The sequence below is a fragment of the Ovis canadensis genome, chromosome 6 (genome assembly GCF_042477335.2).
Source record: "Ovis canadensis isolate MfBH-ARS-UI-01 breed Bighorn chromosome 6, ARS-UI_OviCan_v2, whole genome shotgun sequence".
NCBI lineage: Eukaryota > Metazoa > Chordata > Mammalia > Artiodactyla > Bovidae > Ovis > Ovis canadensis.
The window spans coordinates 42171977-42198399 of NC_091250.1; the positions used below are offsets into that span (position 1 = coordinate 42171977).

The 26423-nt window shown below is 42.0% G+C and overlaps 1 protein-coding gene across 1 annotated transcript in view; it reads left to right on the plus strand.

Moving 5' to 3' along the window:
• TSPAN5 (tetraspanin 5) overlaps positions 1-26423 on the plus strand; it is a 183407-nt gene that overhangs the window by 3794 nt on the left and 153190 nt on the right. The window lies entirely within an intron of this gene.

A 26423-nucleotide genomic window follows, 5' to 3' on the forward strand; every position in this document is an offset into this window, starting at 1 on the left:
AATGCATATATGTGGAATCTAGAAAGATGGTATGCTGCTACTGCTGCTGCTAAGTCGCTTCAGTTGTGTTCGACTCTGTGCGACCCCATAGACGGCAGCCCACCAGGCTCCCCGTCCCTGGGATTCTCCAGGCAAGAACACTGGAGTGGGTTACCATTTCCTTCTCCAATGCATGAAAGTGAAAAGTGAAAGTGAAATCGCTCAGTCCTGTCTGACTCCTAGCGACCCCATGGACTGCAGCCTACCAGGCTCCTCCACCCATGGGATTTGCCAGGCAAGAGTACTGGAGTGGGTCGCCATTGCCTTCTCTGAGAAAGATGGTATAGATGAGCTTATTTGCAAAGCAGAAATAGAGACACAGATGTAGAGAGAAAACATATGGATACCAAGGAGGGATAGATTGGGAGATTGGGATTGACATATAATAACCAATGAGAACCTACTATATAGCACAGAGAGCTCTACTCATTGCTCTGTGGTGACCTGAATGGGAAGAAAATCCCCCCCCCCCCAAAAAAAAAGGCTGGGGGGAATATATGTATAGATATAGCTGATTGTAAAGCAACTATACTCCAGTTAAAAAAACAAAAAATGAAGAGGTAGTCAAGTTGTAAGTTTCTTTCTAGTTCTGAAAAAAAAGAATGGGTCTTTTGAGCTCCAATATGCTGGGGAAGAAAAATATAAGAGATGGGCACTAAAATATAATGAAAATAGCATATATTGGGAAACATTATAGACTTTTTCTCTCACTGAGATTTGCCTGAAAGTAACTTTTATTAATTAATTAATTTTTCCCTCAAGGATTCTTTCATTTGAAAAAATCTTTCCCTAATTTCTTCTTAGCTTATTCACTTATTGGTGTAATATGCATACTTTTGTGTCCCCACTGTGAATCTCAAATGTAGTCTTATGAGTCATTAAATATATTTTTTACTATTGGAGTTAGAGTTTCATGTGTAAAATCTGGATCCTTTTATATAATACTTGTAATGGTATTCTGAGTAACAAAGTAAACATCTTGTAGATTCCTTTCTCATTAGTTAGCACAAGGTGGTGGTGGGGGACTCTTATTCACCCTATTTTATATTGGAAGAACTCAAGCCAGAAGGGAATTGACGTTGTGGAGGGTGTCACCATACTAGGACATTTCTTGGAAAACCTGAGACTGCTCTGCGGTAGGGGAGGGAAGAGAGAGCTTCTTTAGGGTAATGAACCTCCACACCCCATCACCCAGCATTAATAGACATTTTGTTCTGGACCTTTTTAGGATCTGACTCTAATACTTAAAAACTGTTACTAGGCAAGTAAATTGATATCAGTATTCTGGTTATCTATTGCTATATAACAAACAACCTCAAAACTTAGTGGCTTAAGATGAAACTTGGTTATATCTGACAATTCTGGGATTTGACCAGGCCCTGCTGGGCAGTTTGCACTTGGAACTGTCCATTTCAGTTGCAGTGAGATGGAGCTGGCTGGAGTTAACTGAAGGCTCATTGGGGTGGGATACCCAAGATGATGCCCCCACGTGACTGGCAGTTGGTGCCAGCTGAGAGCTCAGCCAGTGTTGTTGGCTAGAGTACCTCAACGTGTTTTTTTCCTTTCTCTAAGACTGGAAGAAGCAGCTTCCAGCCAGTAGACTACTCCTTGAACTGGTGATGGACAGGGAGGCCTGGCGTGCTGCGATTCATGGGGTCGCAAAGAGTCGGACACGACTGAGTGACTGAACTGAACTGAACTTGTCATTTCCTTCTCTAGGGAGTCTTCCTGACCCAGGGATCGAACTTGCATGTCCCTCATTAGCAGGCGAATTCTTTACCACTGAGCCATTTTTGTTTATAAAGGAAAGGTAGCATTACCCAGTGGGCTTCACTGGTGGCTCAGATGGTAAAGAATCTGCCTACGATGCAGGAGACCTGAGTTCGATCCCTGGGTTGCGAAGATCCCTGTTGGAGGGCATGGCAACCCACTCCAGTATTCTTGCCAGGAGAATCCCCATGGACAGAGGAGCCTGGCAGACTCTAGTCCATGAGGTCGCAAAGAACTGGTCATGACTGAGCGACTAAGCACAACATTATCCAGTAGAATTGTAGGTTTGAGGATGCAATCAGATAAGATATTACCAAGCACATTTAACAGATGTCTCAATATTTAACAAATGGTGGATATGGTCTGTGTCCTTGTCTCCAGATTTCATACTATTTCCATCCTGGCTATAGAACTTCTAGAATACCTTAGCCTGGAAGTTTGTCATTGCTACCAGGTAGTGGTGTTCCTCTTGATGTCTACCAAGGAGATGGGGTGAATAGATTCAACAGATTTATTCATCACTTATTTGAAAAGAGCACTGTGGATCAGTGGAAGCCTTAAATGACTTAGGAGAGCCAAGTCATTTATCTTCTCTTTGCTATACAAAGATTAGAAAGCCTTGGATCCTTGAGGCCAAATTTCTCCTTGATGTGCTTGCAAATATTACATTGTGTCTTTAAGTGTAGGTTTACCCAGGTTTGATGGCAGAATGTTGCATCTAATTTGTTTCCACAGGGCTCCAATTCTGAGAGAAGAGAGATTTAGAGAACCTTGTGGGGGGCATCAAGTTGGAAGCCTTATCTTATGATTCACTGTAAATTGTAAGATGTTCTGGAATGATGATACATCAGCAGTTTATAAGTCATAATTTTTGTTTTAATTTGCTAGACATCTGTTAGCTTCGATGGCAACCATATGGGAGTCTAAATTGCCTTTTGAATTACAGGGAGATGGTAGGAAGAAAGCTAAATATGGTTATGAAAGTGTCAAATGCGAAAAGTGTAAGAAGGGTGTGTAGACGTCAGTGGGGAAAGTAATTGACTGCTGACTTGCTTGGTCTGGCCTCTCACTCTTGGGTCAGTGAGAAGGCACCAAAGCATTCTCGCATGATGATATGCCTGGAAGATTGAAATGAAGCCAAGGGGAAGAGTTGGAAAACCAACTAATGTCTCACCCAACATAAAATTGCCAAGGTGAGCTCATTTAGAAGGATCACTCTGTCTTAATACGTCCACAGTAGTAGTTAGTCGCTGGCCAAAGGTGAAAGCAACCTGTATTTTAACAGAGCTTTATAATTACGGTGTCTTTCTTCTAAACATTTCAAAGTATCATACAAGCAGATTTTGACATGTTTGTGACAGATGTAGAAATTGAAGAACAGAGACGTGGAGTGACTTTTGAGGTGATGAACAAATCAGGGTCCACTTTTAAAGTGTTAAGTCTCTAGCAATATCTATAGCCCTAGCTTCTTACTTTAAACTTAGTTTAGAAGATGCTTGTTACTCTAAAATAAAACATCAAGTAAGTAATTTATATCTGTTCATAATTGAAAAGTGATAAGGTTTTTGCATATGCCTCAATTAACACCACCCACAAGCGCAGAAAAGTTAGGATGAAAATGTTGTTAAAGAGTATGATAGAATAATAAACTATTGTGTAGTCTATTGACAGTTCATAAATGAAAAGTGGAATATTAGAGACAGTGTTCCTGAGTCACTTGCTTCTTTCCATATGTAACGCTGACGACTGTCTTAAAACGCTACCTTCAGACTTCCGAATCATCATCCTTCATTAGACTATAAAGGCTTCAATTGCAGGGACTCTCAGTTATTTTTGTAAGTGCAGTGTCTGGCATATTGTCTGAAACACAGTAGGTATTTAATAAATGTTTATTGAGTGAATGAATTACAAAATCATTGGAGAGTACATAGACTTCCTCTCTACTCACTATTCAGGGAGGCATTTTCCCTGTAACATCTGGCCAACCCTCCTTAGGATGGATTTCTTTGGGACCACTTTAATCACTTGAGAGTTTCATCTTTCCTGCAAACAAGATGGAATCATTCCCCCTGGAGTGTCCATTTTCCTAATTTACTGTTGTTGAATTTTTATTTTTATTTTGGAACAGTCTCACACCTGCAGAGAAATTGCTAGTGGTACTATCTGTTTTTATCCTGAATCATTTGAGAAAAAGTTGCCGGCAAATGGCTATCACATACCAATACTTCAGTGTATATTTCTTGAAACTAGGATGTTCTCCAAGACAATCACAGTGTAGTCATCAGTCGTGTCTGACTCTGCGACCCCATGAATCACAGCACGCTGGGACTCCCTGACCATCACCCACTCCCGGAGTTCACTCAGACTCATGTCCATAGAGTCAGTGATGCCATCCAGCCATCCCATCCTCTGTCGTCCCCTTCTCCTCCTGCCCCCAATCCCTCCCAGCATCAGCGTCTTTTCCAATGAGTCAACTCTTCCCATGAGGTGGCCAAAGTACTGGAGTTTCAGCTTTAGCATCATTCCTTCCAAAGGAATCCCAGGGCTGATCTCCTTCAGAATGGAATGGTTGGATCTCCTTGCAGTCCAAGGGACTCTCAAGAGTCTTCTCCAACACCACAGTTCAAAAGCATCAATTCTTCGGCACTCAGCTTTCTTCACAGTCCAACTCTCACATCCATACATGACCACTGGAACAATCATAGCCTTGACTAGATGGACCTTTGTTGGCAAAGTAATGTCTCTGCTTTTGAATATGCTATCTAGGTTGGTCATAACTTTTCTTCCAAGGAGTAAGTGTCTTTTAATTTCATGGCTGCAGTCACCATCTTATACATTACCACCATCTAAATCTTAGACCTCATTCAAGTTTCTCAGTTATTCCAATCTTGTCTTCTAAAGCAGAAGAATTCAGTTCAGAAGACACATTGTATTTAGTTGGGTCTTTTAGTCTTTTTCAGTCTTTCACTGGTCAGATTTTTGACACTTTTGAAGATTTTAAACTAGCTGTTTTGTACAATGTCCCTTAATTGGGGTTGGCCCGCCATTTTCTCCTTCTTAGATTCAGACTGTCCATCTCTGGCAGGATAATTACAGAGGTGGTACTGAGTTCTTTTTATTGCATCCATCAGGTGGCACTGATTTCTGTTTGTGTTTGTTCCATTACTGATGGTGGTCACTTGACTGAAGTGCTGCCTGCCGTTCCTCCATCATAAAGTGACTTTTTTTCCCTTTTGTAATTTATGTATATATCTTGTGGCAAGTTATTGTGAAATTATGTAAATAGCCCATTCCTCATCAAAATTTCAGTTAATTAATTAATATCAGTGGGAACTTCTGGTCTCTCTTTCTCCAGTATGTTTTAATTGAACTGTTACTCTCATTACTTACTTTAATGTTCCCATTGGTCCCAGGTTTGACAGTCAGTGGCAGTGACTTTATGCCCTTTGACTCCCATCATTCTTTGAACACATCTTTGCTTTCTTTCAGAAAAAGATATTCCAAGCTCATTTTGTAATTTACTAGTGTCATGTTTTATATCAGTCATTTCTCCAAGGAGCCCTAGTTCCTTTGCATAGAAATGATCTGTAGAAACCAATATCTAGTTGCTAAGTATGCTTATTGCTGGGAGGCTGTCACCACCTCTGGGCCCTTTTAATGGACAGGACTGTGGAATATGTGTGTATATACATATGCACACTTAACTCACGTTTACATGTGTTTCTATATCTAGCTATATATTTTCAAAACCATGCGTTCACGCTGGTATCTCAAATCCCTATCTGACACCACAGGGCTTACTTTAGTATTTTTCTTTTCCACATTTATAACTACCTCTTTGACAGTGAGAATCCTGGCTCCCATTTTTCTTAACAATTTACTCATTTGATTAAATCTCCCCTTATGTAGCCAGTCTTCCACTGCTGCCGATGACCCTTACCTGGTTACTCTCCTTACCTGTTCGTGCTCCAACCTGTATCCCACTGTGAGCACCTTTCTCTGATACCAGGCTCTCGTCTTTCACATCTCCATACTCATTCCTGCACAAAGGCCTATCTTCCTTTGTCCCTTCTCATGGCTTTAAGACTGAATTTTTCAGGAAGGAGAAGGGGAAGGGCCTGGGTTACTCTTGTGTGATATAAGACTTCTCTGCCTCTGCATAGACCTTCATTATTTTAAAATTCCTAGACCCTTTACTTTTCATCTTTAGAGGCACTTAAGTTTTTCATGTCTTCTTCATATCTGCCCAGATTATTGTACTCTGCCTGTGGTCCTATTAATGTAGCAACCAGAATGGAACACATTTTTTTCATGTGCTGTTCCTACTATCCAGAGAATGGTGGGTTGTTATTCTCGAAGTCCCCCTTAAGTTCTAGGTTAGGAGGTAGAGCCTGGATTCATCTTTGAATAAGCTACTTTTACACGTTATTGCCTCAGTTGCTCATCTGAAGTAAGAAAAGTGTCAGTTGCTCAGTCATGTCTGACTTTTGTGACCCCAGGGACTGTAGCTCACCAGGCTCTGCTGTCCATGGGATTCCCCAGGCAAGAATACTGGAGTGGGTTGCCATTTCCTTCTCCAGAGGATCTTCCTGACCCAGGGATCAAACCCTGGCCTTCCGCATTGCTCATCTAAAATACAGTGAAAATAATTCCAATAGCTTACAGAGTTGTTATCCAGTATTAAATGAGATCATACACACGAAAGTGTTAGTTGCTCAGTCGTGTCCAACTCTTTGCAGCCCCATACACGGTAGCCCGCCAGGCTCCTCTGTCCATGGGATTCTCTAGGCAAGAATACTGCAGTGAGATGCCATTTCCTTCTCAGTACATGTGAAAGTGCTTTCTAAAAGGTCATTCTCTTGGTACAAACAGTAGTTATTAACGCAGGCTAAACTGCACATGCTTTTTCTGGCAGCCAGAGAACATTGTTGGCTCAAGTTGAATTTCTAGTGGAATGAAACCTTCATCTCTTTTTCAAGTGAACTTCTTTTAAACCCATCTCCCTAGGCTAAGTGCTAATCAAAAGCCCTAACCCTCCAGTTAATTATTTGCATTTAGATTTAGTACTATATATGTATCCTATTTAAATGTCTTATTCTGGCCCAGCGGTTTTCACTTCCTTCCAGCAGCTGTAGGCTTCCTTAAGGTGTATGGGGCCTGAGTGGGAGGGTTTCTGCCCTTTGTTGCTCCTGGAGCAGCTCAGATAGTAGGTTTACCATGGAGGGTTTTGCTTGAAAAAGGGGGTCTACTGCTTAAACACACAATTGAAAACCACCATCCTAGCCTTCAGATAAATTTCAATCTTGAAGGTCAAGGCATGTTTAGAAAAAGTTATTCCTCATACAGGTTTTTCTCTTATGGATTTTCTTCATGGATTGGAAGTCCCTCTCCCTGGCTAGGGGCTTCCCTGATGTCTCAGACGGTAAAGAATCTGCCTGCAATGTAAGAAACCCAGGTTTGATCCCTGGGTCAGGAAGATCACATAGGGAAGGGAATGGCTGCCCACTCCAGTATTCTGGCTCAGAGAATCCCTTGGACAGAGGAACCAGGTGGGCTACAATTCTCAGGGTCTCATAGTGGAACACAACTGAGTGACTCACATTTTCACTTTTCACTTTCTATAAGGTTGGTTGATATTTCACCACTTTATAGACACAGCAGCATAATCAGTGAATTGTTAGGAACTTTCAGTCTTCCCACCTGGGAATCTGATTCTATAGGTCCAGGGTGGGGCCCTGGTATTAGTGGGGATTTTTTAAAATCCCTGCAGGTGATTTTGATGTCCAGCTGAAGTGGAGAAGCTCTAGCTTGTTTTTCTTGGCAAGATATGTCATCTCTTGCTATTACTCTCTGGAGGGTCACTGGGGGAGCTGGGAGTGTGTGGTATAGGGCTCTGACCAGAGGGTGACTGACTGCACCAGCACACACAGCTAGTGTTCTTCGCTTATGACAAAAAAAAAAAAAATTATGTAGCCTGTTTTATCCCTCATGGAATTTTTTATTAATCCAAAAATGCCAGTTTATTTTTAAACCTGAAAACCCTAAAAACAGAAGGAGAAAATCTCCGCTAGAGAGAACCTCTTGTGCTGCAATTAGTATGCTAAAAATTGGCATCCTATAGGGGTAGAAGCTAGTTATTCATGAGGCAGGAACAGTGAAGAAGCAGACGTTTCGTTCTTTTGCCCTTGTGGCCCTGCACACTTCGGTGCAGTGGACTGGGTCTAACCACGGACGCAGGACAGCAGACTCTGCTGTTCTCCACATACCTGCCTTCCTGTCCAAGGTGCTCAGGTTCCTTTCAGCCTGTTTCCAGAAGCTTCTTCCTATGCCCCCTGCCCTGAGTGGACTGGGGGTGGGGAGAAGGGGAGCTGCTCTCTGCACCTCTGTGGCGGTTTTGTTGACTTCCCTCTGCCGGCATGCCAAGCAGGGACGTTTCTTCTCTCATATCTAAGTTTGCAGCACTGTCATGAAGAGCTGGCAGAAAAGCAAACAGGAGACATCTTCCAGTTTTCCTTAGAAAGAAAAGTTTCAGTGTGCATAACACGTTTTTTCTTTTTTTTTCTGACTTACTCCTTTTTATCTACTCCCTTTTGAAAGAAAGAAAGAAACAAAGAATTAGGTGTTCAATATGGCTGGGCACCTAAAGTGGAAATCTTTTGAGAGAAATAAAATTTAAAAAAAAAACTTTTATTTTATATTGGGGTATAGCCAGTTAATAATGCTGTGATAGTTTCGGGTGAACAAAGAAGGGACTGAGCCATAATATACACGTATCCATTCTCTCCCGAGCTCCCCTCCCATCCAGGCTGCCATAAACATTGAGCAGAGTTCCATATGCTATACAGTAGGTCCTTGTTGGTTATCCATTTTAAACATAGCTGGGTGTACATGCCCGTCCCCGACTCCCTAACTATCCCTTCCTCTCATTCTCCCCCTGCCCCCAGCCCTGGCAACCATAAGTTCTTTCCCTAAGTCCGTGTGTCTCTGATAGCAATAAAATTTTGAATTAAAATCTGAATGATTTCTCTGAGATGTTTAACTGGAGCATAGTTATCAGCACTCATAAACACACCCAGAATGGTATACACATTCTGTGGTTAGCACTATGTTATTGTCTGTACATAAAGAATCATTAATTATGAAATATAAGGTATAATATTTAAGTAATGTAATCACCAACCTCAGTAACAAAATAGCATTAGGAAGTGGTTGGCCAAACATTTTGGCTCTTCTCATTGAAAAGGCATAATAATATTCTATAGCTCTTCCAACTACTATTTACTATTTGGATAAGTATTGTAAGACATAGGGCTCTTTCTACTTGTTGATTTTTTTTCCTAAATTATACTTGGCACTTCATCTTGAATTTCTAAAAATCTGGAGGGAACAGCTGGTGCTCTAATAAATATTCAGGCCAGCTATTTTAATGCTTTGTACTTAATTAAGTCGTCCTAATAAAAGAGGAACACTTGACTTAAGCATTTCTCAAAGTATAATGTTTTGCTTCCAACAAAAATTTCCCCCAACTGTTAATATTTCCCTGAAGCAGACTTAAAACTTAATTCTGCCAAGTGAGTAGTTCTAATCACTTCTGAAGCATTTAATGCCAAAACTCAGTTTTCCTGTTTTAAGGTACAGTCCTATCAATATAGCCCAGCCCCTTAACTTGTGAAAATTCCACAGTCACTGACCTTTTAGAAGAATTCTTTGTAGGGTCCAGTATTAGAGAGTGATAAAATGTTCACCCTGAGTTGGGCATTCTCGTGGTCTGGTGGTAGGCAGAACTCTGGTGGTAAGGAGTTTGGATTCTGAATGTGTCTGAATTTTTACCCAGTTTTATCCCCAGACTTGTGATCTTAGGCTACTTACTCACCTTACAGTTATGTCTCCTTGTCTGCAAAATGGCATTTTTAGTAGTAATATTAAGGCCCAGCATCTATCTCATAGTTGTGAGGATTTAGAGGAATTAGTATATATAAACTGCTTGGAATGATCGATAGGTATTAGCAATTATTACTCTTATTTTCCTCTATGCCTATAGTTTCATTTTGGTGGGTTTTTTTCTCTTGACTTCTTTCAGAACCGTTACAGTAATCTTACACTGTAACATATATTTTTTTGTTCTTTATAATGTTCTGCCTACATAAGTACATTCCCAAAATAACTAAAGGGAAAAAGGATCTAACAAATGTTCACAGTGTTCTTTTCATTGTAGTGAATGGCATGTAAGTCTTATCATGGATACCAGACCATGAATTCCTGTTGATTGTTTATTGTTAATGTTCCCATCTTTCTTTACCCAATGGGATTCACTCTTCATTTTCTCAGCAAAACCAGACGGTCTCATGTTGGTGTTTTGTACTGAGAAGTTGAGTTTCTGTTGTTGGATCTTGGTGTTAGGCCTAGCACCTGGGAGAAATAGAAACATTTTATTAAAATCTGTTAAATCTGGATATTTTGAGAATACCTAGATGGCTGTAAACATATGTATTTAGCTTTTGTAGTATCATAAGTCATGTATATTTTAGTCATTGTTTTACTCTGTATTTCCAACACATTCTTTTCAGGTTGTGAAGGTGAACACTGAGTTGGTGATACAGATAATTCAGACTTTTCCCTGGATGTCTTTCCTGCTGATGAAGAAGTAGGATTTTGGTCAGAACTCCCAGTATTCTCGCCTGGAGAATCCCATGGACGGAGGAGCCTGGTGGGCTACAGTCCACAGGGTCGCAAAGAGTCAGACACAACTGAGCAACTTCACTTCCCTTCCCTGGATCATTGACTAAATAGGCCGCCCCCTTGGTGAATGAGTGACCGCCTCGCTTCTCCTTTGAAGTGTCACTGAGGTGCCCATAGAGTGTTGCACTTTTCTTCCAGTAGTGACACCTGACGGAGAAGGTGATGGCACCCCACTCCAGTACTCTTGCCTGGAAAATCCCATGGATGGAGGAGCCTGGTGGGCTGCAGTCCATGGGGTCTCGAAGAGTCGGACACGACTTGGTGACTTCACTTTCACTTTTCACTTCCATGCATTGGAGAAGGAAATGGCAGCCCACTCCAGTGTTCTTGCCTGGAGAATCCCAGGGACGGGGGAGCCTGGTGGGCTGCCATCTATGGGGTCGCACAGAGTCGGACACGCCTGAAGCGACTTAGCAGCAGCAGCGTCACCTGATGCAGAAGACCTAGGCTGCCCTATTTCCAAGCATAATTCTTTCTCTAATTGGGCTTAACTCTAGGAGAAAGGGCCAGGGGATGCTACTTCAGTAGATACAAGGAGCCTGGTCCCTCATTCCCATGCTGAAGTTGTTCAGAAAGCCCCAGCCATTGAAGGAAGAGAGGAGGGATGACGGGAGGGTTAGGTAGAAATTTCATTATATTATTCATTAGTAAAAAAGATGATCTAAGTGGCACAATCAGATATTATAAGAGCACTTAAATTGTTTTTTAAATTGGAGGGTAATTGCTTTACAGTGTTGTATTGGTTTCTGCTGTACAGCTATGTGACTCAGCTGTATGTATACATATATCCCCTCCCTCTTGAGCCTCCTTCCACCCCATCCCCATCCCATCCCTCGAGGTCATCACAGAGCGCTGAGCTGGGCTCCCTGCCTTCTACAGAAGCTTCCCACTAGCTAACTATTTTACACCTGATAGTGTAGATATATCAGAGGTACTCTCCCAATTCATCCCACCCTCTCCGTCTGCTGCTGTGTCCACAAGTCTATTCATAAGAGCGTATTTAAAGTCATTTTAGGTTACCCACAGCACCCCCAAAGTGCTGCTTTAGATTCGCTCACTGACTTCACCATCCATTGATGGTTTGTGACTTGCCAGGGAAGGCACTGGGGTTTCCTCCTGGTCCCCCTGCCTTCTGCTGGCTGGTTTTCAGTGAGTGTCTGAAGGATGGCTGGCTGATGAGCCAAAGCAGCAGATCCCAAATGAATGGCCTGCGTGGTTTCAGACTGACTTTTGTGCTACCCCTAGCGTTTCTCAACTTTTAAGTCACGTGGGGATCTTGATTAAAATGCATTTTTTGGTTCGGTGGGCTTGAGAAGGGCCTAAGATCCGGTTCATTAACACGCTCCCAGGTGAGGCTGATGCTGCTGGTTCACTGATCTCATTTTCAGTTGCAAGGATCTAGACCATTTCAAACTATTTTTCCTTTAAATCAACTCCATTTTTAAACCTTAAATACATTTATTTAAACAGGAAACTTGAAAAATATCACTATTCAGATGCGTACAATGACAACTATATGGTTTGTTAACTTCTAGGTAGCTCTTGGTGCCTGCTGCAGGCCTGAGTTGCAGACTTATTTTCCTTTGTGACAGTGGAGGTTAACAAGTATACCAAGTGCTCAACATCCTGGCATCAAATGGAGACTTTCCCCTTGACTAGACCAGAGGATTAGGAGAGAGTTGAAAAGGAAATGACTTTCTTCTTCTAGGTTGTTTAATGCTGTATTCTAAAATTGTCTCCTCTGTCACCAGAGGTCACCAGGGAATCCCACTTTGGGGAACACTGCTTTTAAGTAATTTGCAGGAAGACATGCATTTATAAGCTGAAACCTATTAGTAAGATGGATGAATCTCTAGAGGGAAAATGACTGGGGGGATGTGTTCAAATTTTTGCCTACTCTAGGTTCTATTTCCTATTGGGAAAAAAGAGGGGTACTCCCAATTTCTGAAGAGTTGCTAACCCCAGCCCCAGTGAATAATTACATCTTAGGTATGAAAGGGAAAATGCTTTGGGAAATTGATTTAGACGAACAGAAAGTCAACCTGAAATAGTTGGAAACCTATCTCAGTGGGCTTCTTCCTCTACTCCTCTGTCTCCTCTTCCTTCAATTTACTATTGATTATGTTCAATTTGGAATGAATTTATTTATTTGCTGCATTTTTTATAACTTGTTTTTGTTGTTCAGTCGTTAAGTTGTGTCCAACTGGTCGTTGTGTCCGACTTTTTGCGACCCCGTGGACTACAGCATGCTAGGAGGCTTCCCTATCCTTCACCATCTCCTGGAATTTGGTCAAACTCATGTCCATTGAGTTGGTGATGCCATCCAACCATCTCATCCTCTGTCGTCCCCTTCTCTTGCCCTCAGTCTTTCCCAGCATCAGGGTCTTTTCCAATTAGTCATTTTTTTCACATGAGGTGGCCGAGGTATTGGAGCTTCAGCTTCAGCTCAGTTAGAATAAGGTACTTTACTTACACTTTTCTAATACATCAACATTAATATACTTTTTTAAGAAAAAGAAACTGTACTGCATTCCCAATAATAACTTTCAGTTCAATTTTATTAAAAGTAGAGAGTCTTAGTCAAATCCTCTGAGAGCAGTGAACAAACACCCCCAAAATACACAAAAAGCCCATTTTAGAGTTTTAGTGGCGGGCATCTACAAGAACTCGGATTTAGCAAACCACAGTTACTTAACTTTGTGAAGTAAAAATGTGCTTTTCCATCACTAGCTTTTAAGCATTTCTTCTGACTTTACCAGTATTTCCCCCCTCAGGACAACATTTAGAATAAGTATTTCAACATACAGAACAAATACCTTGTGAATAAACATCAATTTCACACAACAACAATGACAACAAAAAATCAATAAATCTGCTTTAGGCAGTTGAAAGCCCCTGTGCTTTTAAAGGAAGGAGTTATAGTGTTCAGTAACTGAAAAACAAAGCCTTCCAAACATGAGCTCTTAGCTTTAGATGTTTTTCAGCATGACCTTTACTTGGGCAGAAAAATGTAGTTGGGAACTGCATTGTTCCCACTGGATGTTCGTTGAAGGTATCTGCTTATTCAAGGATGGACAGCAACTGCCCACATGGCAACTCATGTGAATAAAGCTACTTAGTTTTTTTTTTTTTCCCTAATCTCATAACTGGAATCCTGGGGAAATAGGTTTTTTTTTTCTTTTTAGTACTTGTTAGCTTTGTCCGTTGGTTTTTGAAAGAATAAACGGAGTGAAGAGGTGACTTGATAAGACCATTATATGTGGCATTTTAATTTTTTTTTTCCTGTCTGTAAGATTTAATAATCCCCTAGTATTCTTCCTGTATGCTCTGAGAGTTTTACACTTGCTTTCCAGTGAGGGCCTGAAACAACTGCGTAAAAGTTAGAAAATAATGTCTTATTCATCCTTTTATAGAAATGAAAGGATTAGTTTCACTAAAAAGAGGACTGAAATATCTTTTATATTTTGTGAAATACATATATTCCATTTAAAATTGATATATATCCTTGGAATTTTTGCATAGTAAATGTTGATTTATGTCTTTGTCTTTTTTTTTTTAAATAAGTAGATACGTGCTTTCTTTGGATAAAGAAAGAGACACTACTTAAATGACTATATGACCTCCAAATAATTTAATTGGCAAGAATACTGGAGTGGGTTGCCATGTCCTTTTCCAGGGGATCTTCCTGACTCAGGGATTGAACCCAGGTCTCCTGCATTGCAGGCAGATTCTTTACTGTTTGAGCTACCTGGGAAGCCCTAATTTGTGATAAAAGATTAAAATTTCCTTATTATATTTCCTATAAAGATGCAAGGGCTTCCCTGGTGGCTCAGATGGTAGAGAACCTGCCTGCTAATGCAGGAGATGTGAGTTTGGTTCCTGGGCTCGGGAATATCCCCTGGAGAAGGGAATGGCTACCCACTCCAGTATTCTTGCCTGGAAAATTCCATGGACAGAGGAGTGTGGTGGGCTACATACAGTCCATTGTGGGGATTGAAAAGAGTTGGACAAGACTGAACAACTAAAGCTAACAGTATAAAGATGCAAACTAAATGAAACTTTTTTTTTTAAAGTTAAAAATAAAACTCGAGAGATCAATCTTAGTACCTAATACTTAAGCAGGAAAAAACACTGTTCTTGCTGTTTTGATTCTTGGATGAAGACTAGAAAATAAACTCTTTTGAAGTATGAAATTACTACAGCCTAGCTGGAGGCACCAACAAATCATTAATGATTGCTAGGAACCTTTCAGAATGCAGCTTTTTCATTTCAAGCATTGTTTCTATTGAATCCCCCTCCTCCCCCTGCCCCCTTTTCTGTGAATTTAATCCAGAACTGAGAAGATAGGACTTTATGCTTTGGGGGTAACTAAATCTCTTTCTCATACTTTAAAAAGGGTAGCCTGCTGATAAACCATGGAAGGTTGAAATTATTTTGAAGAGGAAAGGCTGTTCAAATATTCGAGTGTTCTTTGGCAAGTATTTTCAGTGGTCAGGTATGGGAACTACCATTTAATTGGTCTTTTGCATTCTTGATTATAGAACCTCAAGACTTACATATTGAAATGGACCTGAAAAATCGGTTCCACCTCTAGGTATTGGCCCCCTTCCCCACCTTTTTTCCCCTCTTAATGGAATCCTTTCTTTTTTCCCATCAACCTTTGCCTCAAAGCCCCCAATTTATAAAGCAGGGACAGCTGGTGTTCTCCGCACAGAGCGTCTCCGTGGTCTCAGCGGTTCCGGCCTCGCTGTGTGGGGAGAGCACGAGGAGGGGATGGTGGCGGGCGTCCTGGCGGATTTGATGTTGTGCTGAGGACGATGGAGAAGGTATCTGTGTACCGACTATTCCTTGAATGAGGATGAAGTTGGCATTTGACCTGGAAGCTGGGTGCTGGCTGAACTGCCCAAGTTTCCTGAGTCCCAGTGCTCTGACTGCCTTTGGTTCTACTAAACAGTTTGGGGCGGTCACTTTGATTAACATCAACCTTGCTTATGTTAAGTAAGTATTCAGGTTATTTACTATGCATTACTCTTGTGCTTTGGAATGAGCAGACTCAAAAACTCCTTCTTCGTATGGATTCCATATGTGGCTTTTAAGTCAGCAGAGACGCAAAAGCTTCCAATTAAACTGCACATAAAGTTGCATGTTGAATAGATTAAGCTTGATGGCATAGGTATTATCTGAAATTCTTTGTCATCTCTAATATTGTTCATGTTTCATTTAAACAAGCTATTAGGTGTTGGGTGATTCTGTGGTGATGAACTAAACCTACGAATTCACACACGTCCTATTTGGGTTTTTTATTTCTGAACGAATATGCCCATGGGATTTGTTATTTGTTTTGCACTGATGTGCTCCAGATAAAATTACAAGATGATTTTTTAAAAAATGATACATTTACTCTTTGTTTCTTCCTCACCCCAGCTTCCCACTCCCCCTACCCTCTGCCCCACAAACAATGCAGAGAACATTGAGAAGTTTGAAACAGGGGTTAAGGGTTCAAACATTGGCCTTGGCACTGCCAGGCTTTGTGACTGTGAACAGATGTGTCATCATGCTGGTCTGTTTCTTATGGGCAAAAGTGGCTGACTGTAATGCCTACCCCTGGGATAATTATAAGGATTCAATGAGATGGTGCACAGGCACAGCCTGAGGGCGCAAGTGCTCCGTGACCGCTGACCTTGGAATCAGGTGTGCAACGGGTGACTGCTTGGGACAGGTGTAGGCTTTTGATTCATTGTCGCCTGGGAAAGGTGTTGTCAGAGTGCAGGAGCCTCAGCTTGCTCTGCTAGGGAAGTGCTGGCTGTATGACAGGACTTTTCTGGCGGAACTTTGTTTCCTTTGGTGTTTCACCTATTGGAAGAGATTGTATCTCCAGGCTTCCTTTGGCAACTTCCTTTCCTTCTTTTCCTTCCTCTCAGATCTGTCTGAGAGTTTAGGATTCGAGCCAACTAGCTGCTCGGTTCCCTTGCCTGCTGGACCCTGAATTCCTCTCCCCTCATGTTTAGCTGCAGCTGTTCATCTTATCCATTGTTGGCATGACCTGATCACCCCTCCATTTCTTTAATCACAAATACCAGCATTTCTCACGGCTTGCCTTAGAGGGTCATTCTGAGGCCACGGACTTACCTGTTTTTTTCTTTTTTAATGGTAGTATATGTAGAACATTACAGTTCCAATAAAATAATAATTCTAATAATAGAAATGTGTCTGGAAAAATTCCTAAAATATAGCAGGTGTCCAGTAATTGTTAACTGAAATAAGTTAATATATAGTAATTTTCTTTCTCAATAACCATTTTTTAATTGATGTATAACTAATTTACAATGTTGTATTAGTTTCAGGTATGCAGAAAAATGATTCAGTTATACATATATGTATTCTTTTTCACATTTTTTCCATTATAGATTATTGTAAGATATTGAATATAATTCTCTGTGCTATACAGTAGGTCCTTGTTGTTTATCTGTTTGATCCGTAGTAGTCTATAACTGTTAACCCCCAAATCCTACTTTGTCCTTCCCTGTCCCCTCATCCCCTTTGGTAACCATAAGTTTGTTTTCAATCTGTGAATCTATTTCTGTCTTGTAAATAGTTCTTTTCTTTTAGATTCCATGTTATATGTGGATATCACATGAGATTTTTCTTTCTCTGTGTGACTTACTACACTTAGTATGATAATCTCCATGTCCATACATGTTGCTGCAAATGGCATTATTTAATTCTCTTTGGTGGCTGACTGTCCACTCTATATAAATACCACATCTTCTTTACCCACTCATCTGTTGATAGACACTTAGGTTCCATGTCTTGGCTATTGTAAATAGTGCTGCAGTGAACATTGAGGGTACATGTGTCTTTTTGAATTATGGTTTTTTCTGGATATATGCCCAGGAGTAAGATTATAGGATCATATGATAGCTCTATTTTTAGTTTTTTAAGGAACCTCCATACTGTTCTCCATAGTGGCTGCACCAATTTACATTCCTACAAGAAGTTAGAGGAGGGTTCCATTTTTGCTTTTGTTTTTTTTGGTACCGTCTTCAGAATTTATTGTTTGTAGACTTTTTAATGTTGGCCATTTTGACTGGTGTGAGGTGATATCTCATTGTAGTTTTGATTTGCATTTCTCTAATAATTAGCTATAATGAGCATCTTTTCATGTACCTGTTGGCCAAATGTATTACTGTCTTAGCTTCAGAAAAAGATTAGCATCCACCTGGGCCCCTCTAAAAAAATTTGTTATGCACAAGTAGGCATGTGTATGAAGTTTAATTTATTAATATATAACTTATTTTGATTATAATTACAGATTTTCTAATTTAATTTTTATTTAGATACACATTTTTGTTACAAATGGTGTTCTATGAGCTGTTGAACTTTAAGGGATCTGGCATTTTAAATTGTTTTCCACTGTATAGGAAGTAAAAAATACGTCTGAAAAATCACTGACATTATAGTAAAAGCAAGCAGTTTCCCTCCCTGAAGTTAGTGCCTTTCAGAGTGTGAGCATTTGTCAAGCGGACTTTTGTCTTGTTTTTCGTTTCCCAAGTTATCATAAGTGATTTCTCTTCCTTCAGCCATATGGATGAAGATTTCTGGAACTAAAATTTTGCCCAGATTGAGACTAGCTTCTGTCCTATTCACTATTAATATATAGTTGTTGTTCAGTCGCTGTGTTCGACTTTTTTTGACCCCATGAATTGCAGCCTGCCAGGCACCTCTGTCCATGGGATTCCCCAGGCAGGAGTACTGGAGTGGGTTACCATTTCTTTCTCCAAGGGATCTCCCCAACCCAGGAGTCAAACCCGCATCTCCTGCATTGGGAGATGGATACTTTACCTCTGAGCCACCAGGGAAGCCCCATATACACGTATATGTATATATACACTTTATTTTTTAAACTTATTGTGCATTTCTAACTATAGATAAGTTTCCAAAAGTAGGGGAGGTGAAACAGGAAGGGGGTGGAGATGCAGAGGTGGTTTTGGTTACTGTATTGAGGGAGGGATATGCTTGAGAGATCTCAGACTGTGCTGTTCAACAATTAAAGTATGGGGTGTTTCACAGCACCTTTCCAACGAAGGTCATAATGCAGCTGCTTTTGCAACCCATGGCATGAAGAGTATAGGGGGCCTCCCATGGAGGAGTTGTTGGGACCGTGAAGCCCATAGGGACAGTCATTCAAATTGACGTGAGCACGCAGGTTGCTTGGAGATGCTCCTCCTCATGTCTCTTGTGTCCTCCCTGTCTTGCTGGGTGGTCTAGAAATGCTCTTGGGCCATTACTTAGGGTTGTGTTTGTGGCGAGCAACTTTGAAAGATGAGATCATGTCTCTCTGGGACAAAGAGAAGTCTCACCTGCTGCTTGTTACGAAGCAGAGGTTCCACAGCTGTGACTCGGACATAAAGCAGCACTTCTGTGGCTTCCTTCTGGGTGCCTCAGTGTCACTGCTGTTGGACTTCGGGTGAGGAGGACTGGCAAACATGGCGCCCGTGTTGCCTGTTGTGCTGTGGATAATACAGTCCTTTGTCTCTGACCCAGGAGTTTTATGTCTTCTGCCAGCTTCCATGAAACAGTCCTGAGGCTGATTTATTACCTTGGAAGCAGAGTAAAAGCAAATGAGGACCAGACACAGGTGTGCTGTGTATAAGTTGAATATATAGCCAGTTAAATGTGTTCAGATGTGTCCTATTTAGGACATAATCGCCTGGGCCTCACCTACCAAGAATGTGGTTAGGAAAGCCAAGTTTAGAAATCTCAGGGCTTCTCCGATTTCTCAGACCTGTTGAGGGCTTCTCAGATGCTTTGTAGCTGTACCCCTGGCCAGTGTGACTCCAGGGAACCAAAGGAGACCAAGGCACCCTTTTACCAAGAAGTGTAGCATCCTGAGTTAGAGAAGACGGAGAGCTGATGCACAGGAATGGCTGATGTTAACAGCGCCAGGCAACAGGATCCAGGATTATTGGTGGCAGTGGAGGAGGGCCCAGAGTGCTGGGAGCCTCGGCCGCCCCAGAAGGCGCAGACAGGGCAAGTTGCAGAGGCTGTCAGGTATCTGGCCCTGAGAGATGAGAGATGGGAAAGCCTGGGCCAAGCCTAGGACAGAGCTGAGCAGGAGCAGAAAGTGCTCATCTCAGAAGCAGCCTGGCTCTGCTGACTTGGACTGGGGAAGAGACTCTGTTTGCTTGTTGATACGTGTGGAATGAATTATTTTCAAGCAATCAGTGAACCAGCTTCTTGGAAAATGACACTGAGATCACCTCTAAGCCAGTATAGGAAATTTAGAGAAGCATTTGAAATGGCACCCCACTCCAGTACTCTTGCCTGGAAAATCCCATGGATGGAGGAGCCAGGTAGGCTACAGTCCATGGGGTCACAAAGAGTTGGACACGACTAAGTGACTTCACTTTCTTTTAATTAACAGTGGTATACCTATGAAAGCCAAGTAAGAACATTTGTTCAGAAGAATAACTTGGGTGTGTGTTTTTTCAAATAGAACTGTAAAAGCCTACTTACTGGTTATCTGCAGTAGATATTTACTTCTTCATCCATCGAGAGAATAATATGTCTGTGTGGTACTTGTTCAGTTGCTAAGTCATGTCTGACTCTTTGCGACCCCAGGGACTGCAGCACACCAGGCTTCCCTGTCCTTTACCATCTCCTGGAGTTTGTTCAAACTCATGTCCATTGATTCGGTGATGCCTTCCAGCCATTTTATTCTCTGTCACCCCTTTCTCCTCCTGCCCTCAATCTTTCCAGCACCAGGGTCTTTTTCAGTGAGGCAGCTCTTCTTATCAGGTGGCCAAAGTATTGGAGCTTCAGCATAGTCCTTCCAATTAATAATCTCAGTTGATTTCCTTTAGGATCGACTGGCTTGATCTCCTTGCTGTCCAAGGAGGCCTGCCATAAAGATTCTAGATGGAGAGAGGACTCTGAGGATGCAAATATATGAAATAAGTTGTTATTATGTTTCTCACTCCTGTTGTTTCCAGTGTGAATCTCATCAGCAGCTAGTCCAAACCGAATTCTAAATAATAATTTTCATTCACTTAATGATATGTAAAAATGATTAACTTCCTTCAGTCACTGGTTGAAATCCATGATGACTGCTAGAATCTGGGGGATTTATAGATTAGGTTAAAAAAAATCCATGGATGAGGAAGTGAACTTTGATGGGGAAGTATCTTGGGAGTGACCGCCTATCCCTGAGGGCTGCCATCACTCATAGCTGCACAGATTGTGAACTGCACCGCCCTCTGGGATGTGCGTGGTGCTTGCTCCCTGGATTGTGCACTGTGGCAGCTTGCATGCATTGGGCAGCCATCCAAAGGTTTAAATAAGTGGCCTATAAAGTGGGTGATCCTTTTAAGTGGAGTGGATTCAGACATTTCTGTTAGTGTGATAAGCACCACCTGTGCCTTTCACCCCTTGAAGAGGAACCTGGTGGTGATGGTGGGGGCTTCTCATGGGGAATGGGAACTTTCTGCTGAGGGAGAGGGTTCCCCAGGCTGACAAGGACTGCTCAGGTGTCTCAGGACCTTGAAGACTGAGCTAAGAAATCTCAGAAGAGAGTCTGCTGTCCAGCTGGTCATCACTGACACCAGGAAGACCTAAAGTCCTGCATATGCCAAACATCTCTTATTGTCCCCTTGAAGCTAAGCAAGTCATTTTTTCACTTTTATGTTAATAAATGAATAAGCTTGATCACTCATGTTCAAAATAATGAATCCTGTTTATGAAATAACTCTGCAGTTACCTTTAATTCTTGAATCCAGTATGTTTGTTATCAAAATGAAGGGTCTGCTAACCAAGTTCTTTTCAGTTTCTTAATCCAGTTACTTTTGCTGCTATTGTTTGGTGGCTGAGTCATATCTGACTTTTTTTGCCACCCCATGGACTATAGCTCACCAGGCTGCTGAGCCACCTGGGAAGCATATATATTTACTTTCTTTTAATTATGTATGTGAAGTGTTAGCTAATGTAAATACACGGATGAAGAGAGATCATCTTTATATGGAAAGTTATTCTGTTTCATACCTCTGCAAGTAGTTTTAGGGAATAAAGACCTAGTATTAACATATAAACTTTCTTTGCCATTCTGATAGCATTCTCCCATAAAACTTGTAATTGTGCAGGGTGGATTTAGGAAGGGGCTAACCAAGGACTCGGGAGTAGATCTCCCCACCACATGGAGATGCACCGCCGTTGACTTCTATAGCAGCCTAGTTCTGCTCTATCATTCAAGTTTTGAGATACATGAGCCAAGGAGAACCTTCATCTTTGGAGCTGGGCAGAGTTACCAGTATGGCACCCTACTCCAGTATTCTTGCCTGGAAAATCCGATGGACGGAGGAGCCTGGTAGGCTGCAGTCCATGGGGTCGCTGAGAGTTGGACACGACTCAGTGACTTCACTTTCACTTTTCACTTTCATGCATTGGAGAAGGAAATGGCAACCCACTCCAGTGTTCTTGCCTGGAGAATCCTAGGGATGGCGAAGCCTGATGGGCTGCCATCTATGGGGTCGCACAGAGTTGGACACGACTGAAGTGACTTAGCAGCAGCAGCAAAGTTACCAGCCTCTAGTGTGTCCCTGTTCCCTTCCAGGTGAGCTGACAACCTCCTGGAGAGCCTGAAGGACCCATTTATCATCTCTATACTCCTTCCACTAGCAGAAGTCCCTATGTTTTACGTAATAGGATTTTGAATAGTGGGCAGGCAATGGGACTTGGCATCCTAGGTCTGGGTTTGAATCTCACTTCTGTTACCTTCTAGCTATGTTACCCTGACCCATCTTAAGCTTTTTCAGTCTTAGTTTCCTCATAGGCAAAGTGAGGGATGTTGGAAAACAATTCTCCATAAATCTCATGTTTCTTGCAGGATTCTGCAAGCTGAGGTACTGACCACCTTTGTTCTGGATCATCTTTTCAAGGATGTTTGTAGAGGGAAAAGCCTTCGAAGATAGACGCACATGAAAAAAAATTTGGGCTCCCTAACTTAAGGGTCCTGTCTTGTAGTGCAGTTCATGTTGTGATCCGTCTCTGCATGGTCCTGTGGAAATTGTTGCCCGGGGGCCTGGGGCAGATGCTGTGGCTACTGTATTGCTGTGAGTGATGAACCAGCCTTTGTCTCTGACCCAGGGATGGCACGGGTCCTGCTGGCATCTGAAACTGTGGTACGCTGACTTGTTAGCTGACTAGTAGGTTGAAACCTCAGAACCTACACAGTACTGTCAGCACTGATACGTGCTCAGTCTTAACTCTATCAGTGGGTTCTCTCATCCTCTTCACCACCTTTCTTTGCCTTGGTTCAGATCATCAGCATCTTCATTTGCAGGGCTGTAATTCTCCCTTCCTTCCCCCACACTCCATCTCCCAGAGCCTTCTCTAGTGGTTAAATCTGATCCTGTCACATCACCTGCTTTAAGTACTTACTAGTGTGTGTCTGCTCAGCCGTGTCTGACTCTTTGCAGCCCCATGGCCTGTAGCTTCTCTGTGCATGGGATTTCCAAGCAATAATACTGGAGTGGGTTGCCATTTCCTCCTCCAGGGGGTCTTCCCAACCTGGGGATGGAATCTGCATCTCTTCCATCTCCTGCGTTGCCAAGTGGGTTCTTTACCACTAGTGCCACCTGGGAAACCCTTAAGTACTTAAATGACTCTTAATTTGGATGGGATTAAAGTCAAACTCCATTGTAGGGACTTTGCTTATTTCTCATCTCTCATCGGCATCCTGTTCCCCAACCATATCTGTCTGGAGCAAAGACATAGGCAAATATGGTGTCCATTATAAAGTATTTGGGTTCCCTACGTTTACTCTAGGTTCCCTGAGAGTATTCTGCTGTGATGCAGTCTGCGGTGTTTGCAGGCGTCACCAGGTTCTCTCTGCACCATCCTGTGGGAATAGGGGCTTGGTAACTGGCCCTCGATTGTGAACCTATTTATGTTTGCTGACTATAACTTTGCACTTAGCTCTGCTTTCAGTGATTTGTCTGCCATTTCTGTGTTCTATCAATGGTGTGGCATCTACCTTAAAAAGTTGTAAAGAACAAAGAGGCTGCGAGTGCAAAGCACTTATCTCAGGGCCTGGGGGGCTGCTGCTGGAGCTCCTGTAATTGTTCTTCGGAGAGCTGTTTCTAGAATTACAACCTTTGGGAACGCTTTGCTAAACTCCCGCTAGGTTATCCCACCCCATCATTTAGCTATACTTCATTTAGCCATTTTGTCCTTCCGCGTATATTTCAGAAATGTTTTAAAAACCATGAAAAATACATCAACATCTACTACAATACTGAAAAGAAGGAGGTTATATATTTTGCTTCTGGCCAGTTGGACGGCATGTATAGAGGGTGACTGTGGGATGCTGTTAGCTACAGCGTGCCTGGCACTCTGCTTTTCTCAGTTTGAGTGGTTCTGGGCAATCTGTTTTGTTTTGTAGTCTCTCTTCTTCCTTTTAACACCCAGTTTTTCACCTCATAGTCTTTGATTCACAGCAAATTGTTTGTTTTTAAAAGGATACATCAAAGGTGGGTTTAAACAGTTAAAATACAAGCTGGCTATTGTGAGTTTTACAAGCTGTCAGATCATATGGATTGTGTTCTATCTAGCTAGGTTGTCCTTAGAACCATTTTAAACAATGGTGAAAATATGAAAACCTGAGTCAGTAAATCCCTTCCTCCTGTAGGGATTCTGTCTGTGGAATTACACCTCCGTGGGGCCCTCATCACAGGGGTCGTCTCTGGTCTGATTCAGGGAGGGGGGTTCCTTTGCCACTGTATTTGAGGTGTTTGTGGACAGGACCTGAATGAGGTTTCATTCCAGGTCTTGACAGGGCCTGGCTCCTAGAAGGCATTCCAGAAATTGTTCTGCATGCATGAATGCCTAAGTAAGAGAACGTGAGAGGGTCTGGTTAACTGTTAGCCCAACTCAGACTAATTTGTTCCCACTTCTCTGATGTGGAAAGATGTGTTGGTGCGGGAGCAGGGGCTGACGGTGGAGACTCGAGGCGATGGGAAATGCCTGTTTTTCTTGGCTTTTTCTCTGCTGAGCTCCCATCCTGCTTGACCTCTCCCTGGAAGTTCAGCAGGCGTGGCTGTGGACGAAGCCCTCAGTACCATCACCCTGACTTCTGTGATCCATTTCAGCTCAAACCTAGAGGGCTTTCCAAAGATTGGGTGTCTTTTGTTGCTTCTCCCACACCCTCCAGTTGGGTTGATAACCTCTGTAATTCCTTAATTCTCTCCGCCTCTATTCCCTTCTCCATCTGTAGAGACTTCTCTCTGATACAATTTTGCATGTCCAGGAGACTGTATTTCCTCCCAGAACCACAGATTCCTCCTTTGTGTTTTAGGACCTTTCTGTTTTTGAGTGAATTGGAATATGTCTGGTAAGATAAGAGAGAGGTGACTGTATATTTTAAAAAGTCCTGCTGGGGCAAAGCATCCAGAACAGATTTTCCTCTGTCTGTGGCCTGCTTTCATAGCAAACGCTTTGTAAGCAGCTTCCCTGGTGTCTCAGACAGTAAAGAATCTGCCTGCAATGCAGGAGACCCAGATTCGATCCCTGGGTCTGGAAGATCCCCTGGTGAAGGGAATGGCAACCCATGCCAATATTCTTCTCTGGAGAATCCCATGGACAGAGGAGCCTGGTGGGCTACAGTCCATAGGGTTGCAAAGAGTTGGATGTGACTGAGCGACTAACACTTTCACTTTGTAATCACATACAAATTAAACTGCATTGAATGAACTGGTTTTATTGCAAAGAATACATTTACTGAAAAAGGGAAAAAAAAAGTGCACATATGTGTGTATCAGTTGACAGTATTTGAATATTTGAAATCTGGAACACAGCACTCTCAGATAGGGAAGCTGTACATACTGTCACCCAGACTTTGGTCCCAGACAGTCTTCCTTTGTTAGCTTATGGAGGGCCCTTGTGACAAATCTTGACAGTTGTGTGTATTTGCCTGCTTGTGCTTTCAAGGTCACTGGGGAGAAAAATTAGAGCTTTGCAAACTAGAGGGTAAGATACGAATGTAAGTTGTAAGTAATTTTTACTAGGATCATTGTTAGTTATGTGCATGGAAATTCTGACATACGAGAGAGGCTGGACACTGTTTTATTTTTTATTTGTGATATATTTCATGAAAAGCTAACCTTTTAGGGGTCATGATGTGGGATGATATAACCATTGTAACCAAAATGATTCCTTTCCATTTATTTATCATATCCTCTCAAAGGGTGACTACTAATCATTTTTAGTTCTGTTCATCAAAGTGATGAAATAAATGGGGACCAGATGTGATTTTATAGATTTTCAATCCTAGATTTCAAATCCTAGGATTTGCGATTTGAATACCGTCTTTAAAGATAAAAGGCAAACTTCCTGTATCACTCAGAGCTCTTAATAACTTCATTTTCAATTGTATTATTGGGTGATCTAACTAAAGAGGTCACGACAGACACCGAGAATATTGGATTGTTGAAGTGAATCTCTCTTTAGATGTGGTGAAGGATTCGTTGGTTTGTGGAAGAGGGATAATTGTGGTAGGGTAGTCTTAGCATTTGTGTTTCGTTTCAACATTCTGTTGCTCAGAATGTCCCCTTTGACTTGGGAAATTATTCATTTTGGATGACAGGCTACATAGTGATCCTACTGAAAGCCCGAGGATGTTAATCACCCTGGTCAAGGGTTCCCCTGTCGGGCGTCTTTAGAGCAGGAGGCCCTCCCACAGGGTGGGGGAGGGAGAGGCTGTCACTGGGCTCTGATTCCGTCCCAAGGTAATTTACACTCTTGAAACCCTGGCAGCCTGTACAGATGTGCGTGCTTTTAACATTTGGAAGTTGAGAACATTCCCTGTGCACCTGGGGTTTTAGAAT